This window comes from Artibeus jamaicensis, unplaced genomic scaffold (genome assembly GCF_021234435.1).
Source record: "Artibeus jamaicensis isolate MK-2021 breed Jamaican fruit bat unplaced genomic scaffold, CSHL_Jam_final contig_467, whole genome shotgun sequence".
Taxonomy (NCBI): domain Eukaryota; kingdom Metazoa; phylum Chordata; class Mammalia; order Chiroptera; family Phyllostomidae; genus Artibeus; species Artibeus jamaicensis.
The window spans coordinates 886,198-893,853 of record NW_026521845.1 but is presented as its reverse complement, the minus strand read 5'-3'; the positions used below and the strand labels follow the sequence as shown (position 1 = coordinate 893,853).

General features: G+C 56.4%; 1 long non-coding RNA gene across 1 annotated transcript; it reads right to left on the bottom strand.

The window, feature by feature from the left end:
• Positions 1-3,616: 3,616 nt before the first annotated feature.
• On the bottom strand, positions 3,617-6,982 carry LOC128627770 (uncharacterized). Its single transcript, XR_008392071.1, has 3 exons — positions 6,469-6,982; positions 6,169-6,313; positions 3,617-5,922 (listed from the first exon to the last, which is right to left on the bottom strand). It is a non-coding gene; the product is annotated as an uncharacterized LOC128627770 (long non-coding RNA).
• Positions 6,983-7,656: the final 674 nt, after the last annotated feature.

The following is a 7,656-nucleotide window of genomic DNA, read 5'->3' as shown; positions in this document are numbered from 1 at the left end:
AGTTTGTGGTTAGCATACACTGTTTCATTGTCTCTGCTTTTATAATAACAATTAAATGTAAGTGAATCTGTTGTGAGTTTTGCTAGGAGAAAGACAGAGGGCTGTCTTCCAGCCTTCCAGAACTCCTAGTAAAATTTGGATCTAATATTAAGGTGAATAACCTTGCCTCCGTGTGGCTGAGTAAGCGATAGTTCTTTCCTCACCCAGAGGTCAATGTCTGGAGCTAATAATTCAAGCCAAAGCCGGGCCCTAAGAAGATAAGTCTGACTTAATGCCCGGAGTCAGTAGACTTGAGCTCTTGAACGCTATTTAGAAAAGCCAATCCTAAGACAGGAGTTTCTCACTAACATGCGGCTTCCAGAGTCCTCTGAGTTCATCCTCGCTGTTAATAGCAGAGGTAGTCAAGCAGACTAAGACCACCCAGCTTGAACCCTGTGCCCAAAGTGCAGGTGCTCACAGAGCCTTGCACGTGACCTTGTTTGGAGGTGGGGTCCTTACAGAGCTAATCCGTTAGAGTGAGGTTGTTCTGTGTTATGGTGGGCCTTAAATCCAGGATGGAGTCCTTAGAAAGAGATGGCAATTTGGAGACACAGAGGAGATGGAGCACGAGGGCATGCGGAGAGGACGTCTGCTCCTATCTACGGCAGCTCCGGGAGGGGCTGGAGCTCCTCTGGTCGAGGAGCTGCATTTGCCTTTGGGCACCTGGACTCCAGGGAGCAGGGCGGCTGGCAGGCGTCCACTCACATCGCGTGTTCACCTATCCACAGAAATACTGCAGCTGGAACGGGGACACCCCCCTCCTGCCTCGAGTCAGGTGGACTTGCCTCAGATGGAGGTCAGACGGGCAGCCAATCAAACCTTCTCTTTGGGTTGCAAGGTAAAAAGAAGAATGGCGGCTCACATTCAGAGATGTCACATAGAATCTGGGTCTCAGGCAGATTTTGGAAAGCAGGAAGATAGGACGCCACTGTTCAAACCAGCGGATGTTCCCCAGGGGCTGCTCCTCATGCTGGGGGTGCTCTCGTTGCCCCCACACCTGTCCCCCCTGCTGTCTCCTGGCCGCCAAGAATGAACGCCTGCTGCCCTTTGTCATCCACCTCCCACTGGTGTTTTTCTTGCTATGGAAGATGTTTCTCACGATCCGTGTCTCCATCAGAAGGGACGATACAGAAGGCTGACCAAGAAGCTGGGGTTTTAAGTAAAATAGAAGGAGGCCTAGTTATTCTCCGGGAAGGTGCTGAGTCCTCCCAGTGGCTCAGTCTGCGCGCCTCCACCTGGGACAGGAGGCAGCCTGCTTGCGCCCCTGGTTGGTGTGCCTGCCCACCCCCTGCCAACAGTCCAGCTCGTGCTTCTGGGCTGGGCTGACTTGATTCTCACCCTCGTGTTCTCTATCCATCACTTCGCCATGAGTCCCTTGTTCCTTTACAACTTCTATTCCACTCTGGAATATCTCATCTTGTCGGTCTTCTCTCTACAACCAGATCGTAAGTTTCATGAAGGGAGGGCCTTTCCCTGCCCCGTGCAGGCCAGGGCTGGTGCTCAGGCATGGCCCCCCGAGACCAGCCACACTCACTCCCCCCTGGGAAGTCCGCCAGGGATGCGGGCTGCCCAGCCCTGCCGGAGCCTTTACCTTGTATCTGGGCAACAGTTTCCTCCTCTCATTCAGCTTAAAGACTCTAGGGCTCCTGAGTGGGCTGCCTGCCCTTGGTGCGTCCTCCCAGGTCCCTGCAAGAGCAGCATCCCTCCCCTGACCACACCAGTGCTGGACTTTTAGCACCACGTCCTGCTGTACCGAAGCCCACCCAGTGGGGACACTTCGCCCCACCCAGAGCCTTGCCCAGCGTTTTCCTGCTGAGTGGTCAGTAGACTCCGCAGTGACTTAACTCAGCCGTGCGAAACAACAGTTCACCTCAGCTCAGTGTTATCGAGGGGATGGAGAATCTTCTTCCCACTTTCGGAGGGACTGCCTCTCCGAGCCCTGGCATCGACTTCCTCTGTAAGTGGAGATAACCGAATTTGCGAAGACCACCGCCCACCCCCATGAGCTCCACTGATGACTAAACCCAAGGGAAAGCACCAGCTGAAGTCCCCGTGTCCACTCTGTGAATTGATGTAGGAGTCATCCATCAGACTGATGGCTCCAGTGGTTAATTCGGTTAATCTGGCTTAACGCGCCCTCTAGGACTGCAGACCAACACCGTTGGATACGGCGCCGAGAGGGCTGCAAGTGTTTCCCTCTTCGACTGGGCGGCGTTGAACAAACAGACTCCCACAGAGCAGAAACTCCACGGCCTCGCCTTTACTTCCGAAGGCACCTCCGCAGCTCCTCACAAAAGTCCTTTCAGTGGGTCCGCCTGTGTTTGCCTTCCCCGTCCAGGGTCGGGTCAGTGCCAGCTGGTGTGATGTGTTCCCGTTGGAGGAAGGAGGCCGCAGCAGCACAGGGAGAGATAGAGGCGGGGCTCAGGAAGGGGCCCTGCCACCGGCTGAGAAGCCTGAGCAGCAAGTGCAGTGATGCAGGCGACACCAGGAAAAGGCTTGTCTGGAAAAGACGCAGCTGTTTTTTACAGCAAGAAGGGAAATGAGGCTTTTAGCAGTTGCACATAGGAAGCAAAAGGAGCCGGGCAACTGCTTCATCCAGTTCCTGTCCCTTTGCAGAGGAGGAAGCTGAGACGAGGTGTCGATTCTCACCTGGTGAAATCTCACAACGCGGATGAGACGTGTAGCTGGGGGGGAAGGACCCGGTCCCTGGGACACTGGAGGCCCAGGACGGCGTCCGGGACCCGTCTCAGCCGTGCCGTGTGCACTGAGGAGGGCGTTTCTCTCCACATCCTCACAGGCGTGTGTCTGATGGCAGAGGAGAAGCCACGTGACTAACTAAAAAAAAGGCCACTGTGAACGGGAAGATGCCTCTGTGTGTCTCCAGAACCCCGGCAGGGAGAGTTTGAAAGGAAAGAAAGGGGAATGTAATACAAATAAAACCACCACACAAAAAAGATGACAGAGAAAAGTCTTAGGGATTTGAGTCTCTCGACATTTTCTGAAGAACAAAGGAGTCCCGCAACAGCGGGGCTGATTAAAATACCTTGAAGGATAATAATGAGAAATGAGAGAGAGAAAAACAAAAACCCTAGACCAAAGGAAAACCTCCACAGAAGGAATGACAGAGGCACGAGGGGCCCTGGCAGGCAGCTACAATGGGAGGTGACAAGGACAGCGGAAGTCAGGGAGGAGGAATGCACAGGCATCAAAGGGGCCGCAGAGCACCCGGGCAGGGTGCAGGCTAATAGGACGGACGCAGGCTGGCTGCCGCCTCCATTATTCATGAGCTGCTTGTACAAGACGGGCCTCCAGCAGGAAGCGGGACTTGGGGGGGGATGACAGTCACCGAGCACGGTGGGGCCGCGTCTCCACGTGCCAGCGACCCTCTAGGATCCCTCCGATTCCCATGGGGGGAAGGAAAGAGAAGCAGCCTCCTTGGGAAGGTCATTTTGAAAACTGGAAAATGAGGCGAGGCCTGGGCCGCAGCAGACAGCAGAGCCCCCGCAGGCCCGGGAGTGAGTGGGGGACTCGGGGGGAAGGGGGGAAGGGAAATAAATTTAATTCCGTTGTCCTGAAGAATGCTCCTCTGTTGTGATAATGAGAAATAATACACAAGAGGAAATCTTGAACATCAACATTTTCCTGAGAGGGAATAATGATGGAGAACCAGGCTTTGATTTTTGTGGGGGGGGCAAACATGGTACCGTGACCTGGGCATGTGTGACTTCTGGGTCCCCAGATGGATATTGTTCAAGACCCCATGTGGCCCCACAGGCATCCTGTCCCCACCGCAGGGTCGTTCAGGGGCTGCCAACGGCTTTGGGGCAGGATTCAAGTACAAATGGCACGCAGACATGTTATTTGCCGCCTGGGTTTTGACCTGTTTTCCATCTGTGTCAGCCTCGTCCTGACCTGGTTGGTCTGAGCTCCAGGCCTGTGTGACCCTGGGACATGCATGCGCCCAGGACCACACTGGAAGGCCTCGGTGTCGCTGCAGGTCTCTGAGCCCTCTGCCTAGCTGCTCACGGCTCCCCTTGGCTGCACGTCTTTGCCATGGCCCCTGCAGGCCAGCCCTGTCACCTCCGGCCACTGCAAGTCCAGCTGTTCCCGGCCAAGGGAAGGCCCGACACAGCTCCCGCGGCCAGCAGCTGGCACGCCCCCGCTCCCACACTGGCTTCGTGGGAACGCCGGGGTAACGGACGTCCTGCCTTTATCACTGTCACGCTCGTGTAAACGTTCAGAGCCAAACATCGGCCCAAATGTCAAGGGATCACCTGAAGCCCCCGGAAGGTTTACATTCATTAGGAGATGTATAAGATATATATCTGGCTTAAACGTGGCTGGGACCGTCACGTTCCCCAAGAATGCTATAGAACCTACATTCCTAACATAAGCCGATCACTTCAATTATTTTTATATAAACCTCCCTCTCGGCAGGCTTTCCGTTTTGGTCTTTACATTGTAGACCGTCCTCCCAGACACGCCGGCTCTTGCCCCACTGCCGCTCAGCCAGGGCGGGGGCGGAACGGGGCGTTCTCACCAACCTGAGCGAAGCGTGGTGGGAACGGTGAGGATGCCCCGAATCTGGACTCGGGTGTCAGACGACCGAGCTGAAGGGACCTGGGTGGCTGGGCTGCTGGTCGTCTCAGTCATTTGACGCTGGTTTTTATGCTGGGACGTGACGTCCTGCCGCAGGCTTCACCCGCGTGTTTGCTCAGTCACTGCCAGACCAAACCTCTACCCTTGGCCTTGAACCAACGGGGCTGCCACACCCTCTTCGGGCCTTGCTCCACCCGGAGGCCCCGGGGGCAGTCCTGTTGTCCGTGGGCCACACACCTTATCACAGGGCAACGGCCCCTCCTGTCCTGTGACTGTTGGGGGGAAGTCTGGCTCCCTCAGCTGGCGACCGGGAACTGATCCCCTGGATGGCCCACGGCTCTCAGGTGGCATGTAAGCGGCCCCAGGGACGCCTGACTCACGGTCAGAGGGCAGCTGTGCCTTGTTATCCCAGACCCGGGACTCGGACACCCCCAAGGCACGTGGCCCCACCAGCCCTGTGCTGCCCGAGGGACACGGGTGCAGTCCCAGTGACCCTCCCGCACACTGAGACAGTGCCACGGGGCGCCCACTGCGTGCGGGCCTGGGCGGGGCCCCAGGGAACCACGTGAACAGCGGGAGCTACCAGCCTCGTGTGCCAAGCACGTGCTAAACTCCTGCTGTGAGTCATCCCACTTAATCCTTACAACATTCTTCACTGCAGGTATGTTGTTTAACCCTCAGCCAAGGATAGACTCCGGGAGAGGGAAAGTGAGAGAGAGGGAGACGTCTGTTTGAGAGAGAAACATCGGTGGGTTGCCTCCCACACACCCTCCAATCGGGGACCAAAGTAGCAACCTAGGCATGCACCCTGACCGGGAACCAAACCCGCCAACCTCGGGTGTACAGATTGACACTCCAGCCAACTGAGCCGCCTGGCCAGGGCTTCACCAGTGAGGAGGAGGCATTCTTCTCCTCATTGTGTAGATAAGAAAAGTGGGTCAGAGGGGAAGTTTCAGCTTCCTTGTGGAGAGAGTGGCCGAGCGCCGGCAGTTCGGACTGACCCCAAACCCGTGTACTTCCCCGTGTCTGCTTCCCGCGAACTCACAGTCCACAGCAGCAGAGAGACGGACATGAAAGTCTGTGCTGCTCGTCTGCAGGGACAAACTCTGTAATGGGAATGTGCATGGAAGAAGCAGTCAAAGATAGAAAAGGATACAGCAGGTCCAAGTCCAAGTGCAGAGGGCAGGCCGAGTCACTGCATCAGGGCTACGGGGCGGAGCTGCACCCAGGGGACGGAGCCGAGTGAGTCGGGGTGGGCTGGTGGTGAGACGAGTTGGGGGGGAGCTGGGAGGGGAGGGATGGGAGTGAGGGTGTGCCATCCGTCCCCGACTCTGCCCCGTTCTCCTCTCATTTACACGGGTGGGTGATGCACCCGACAGCTCTCTAAGGTGCTGGCACTCTGCTCCAGGGCGGGGGGCTACGCCCAATGCCAACTTCCCCACCTGGGACAGCCAGCATGGCGAGACCTCCCTGTGGGCATTGGCATGGCCTGGTCTGCTTCAGGGCTCGCTCTGCTGCCCCTTCACTCACCAATGTGTGCCCTGGTTTTCTCTCGTCACTTGGTCCGTTCTCACCCCACACTGAGCAACCTCGTCCCAGCTCAATCTCGGGGTATCCGTTCTGGCACAACACAGTCAAGACCCCAGTGTCACTTCTGACCAATGCAGGTGGCAGCCTGGGGGAGCAGCCAGAGCAGCAAGCCGGTCACCAAAGACCTCGGCCTGAGATCTAGCATGAACCACCCGTGCGCCCCGGAGGCCTAAACCGCTGGTCTGCCGGCCCCTCCGGCTCTGAGTCTATGAACCCGTCTCATGTTTGCACCACACTCACCTTCCCTTCCTCCTCACACGAGGGACAGTTGCACTGACCGTCGGATTCCTGTGGTGGAGCGAAGGTCAGGAGAGTCAGAGCTGTGAGCAGGGGACCCCGGGAGAGACTGGAAAAGTCGGTCTGCGGAGCAGGCAGAGAAGCACCAGGAAACTGACAGGAACCTGAGCCCCAGGCGTGACCAGTCACAGAAAAATGACTGGAATCAGTCCTGCATCAGTTCGGTGACATTTCTACCTGGCTTTCCTCCAGTTTGGGGGGCACTGGAGGACACTGCGGCAGCCCTGCTGGGAGCACCCCCTATATTTCGAGTGGAGCTCAAGCTGGTGCATGTGAGCCTTGCAGGCTCTTGGTGAGGATGACTGAGCTGCCTCCCGTCCACCTCGGTTTCTCGGGGGAAACAGTGGCAGTCGACAGCGTGCCTGCAGCCCAACCTCCAGGGCATCCCGACACATTAAGAAAGGTGACTTATTAATTTATGTTTTACACTCTTTGTAGGAGTGAAGCCGGAGAATACCATTCTGGTTCCATTTTACAGAGCAAGAAACTGAGGCTGGGAGACCGAGCGGACTTGTCCAGCTGGCCTGATAAGGCAGCTGCAGAGTCATTGGACCTCAGATGCCTGATGTCCCTTCCCAGAGCTGCGATGGCTGGAAACTAGGTTTTTCAAACGAAGTATGCATTCATCGCAAGCTGCTCTCTGCTATTGCCCAGGGCGAAACGGACAGACTAAATCAGGACAGAGAATGTGCAACACATTTTGAACAACCAAAAAAAAGGAAGGAAGGAAGAATTCACCCAAAGTAATAAAACTTTTTGAGCAGTTCTCCTTAGAATGACATTTCGATGCTCCCTGAAATTGCTGAGAGTGACTAGAGACTTCAAAGTGATGACAACGAGACTGGTCTGCACCGAGTGAGAGTCCCAAGGAGCCGCTGAGCTCGTTTTATCTCGGAGAGCAGTTACATAATCACCTCACTTGGCATCTCCTTGGAGTGAATGCTGGAGCGAGAGAGAACGTCCTCCGTGCCGCAGCCTCAGAAATTCTGAGACACGCTCCTTCCAGGCAGTGGCCTTGGGCAGCCCATTGGTACGGTGCTGGCCCCTACGAGGAAAGGCACAGACGCGGGTGGGGTCCATGGGTGAAGCAGCATCTGTTGGGGAGACAAACCTTCTCCTTCCAAGGGGCCG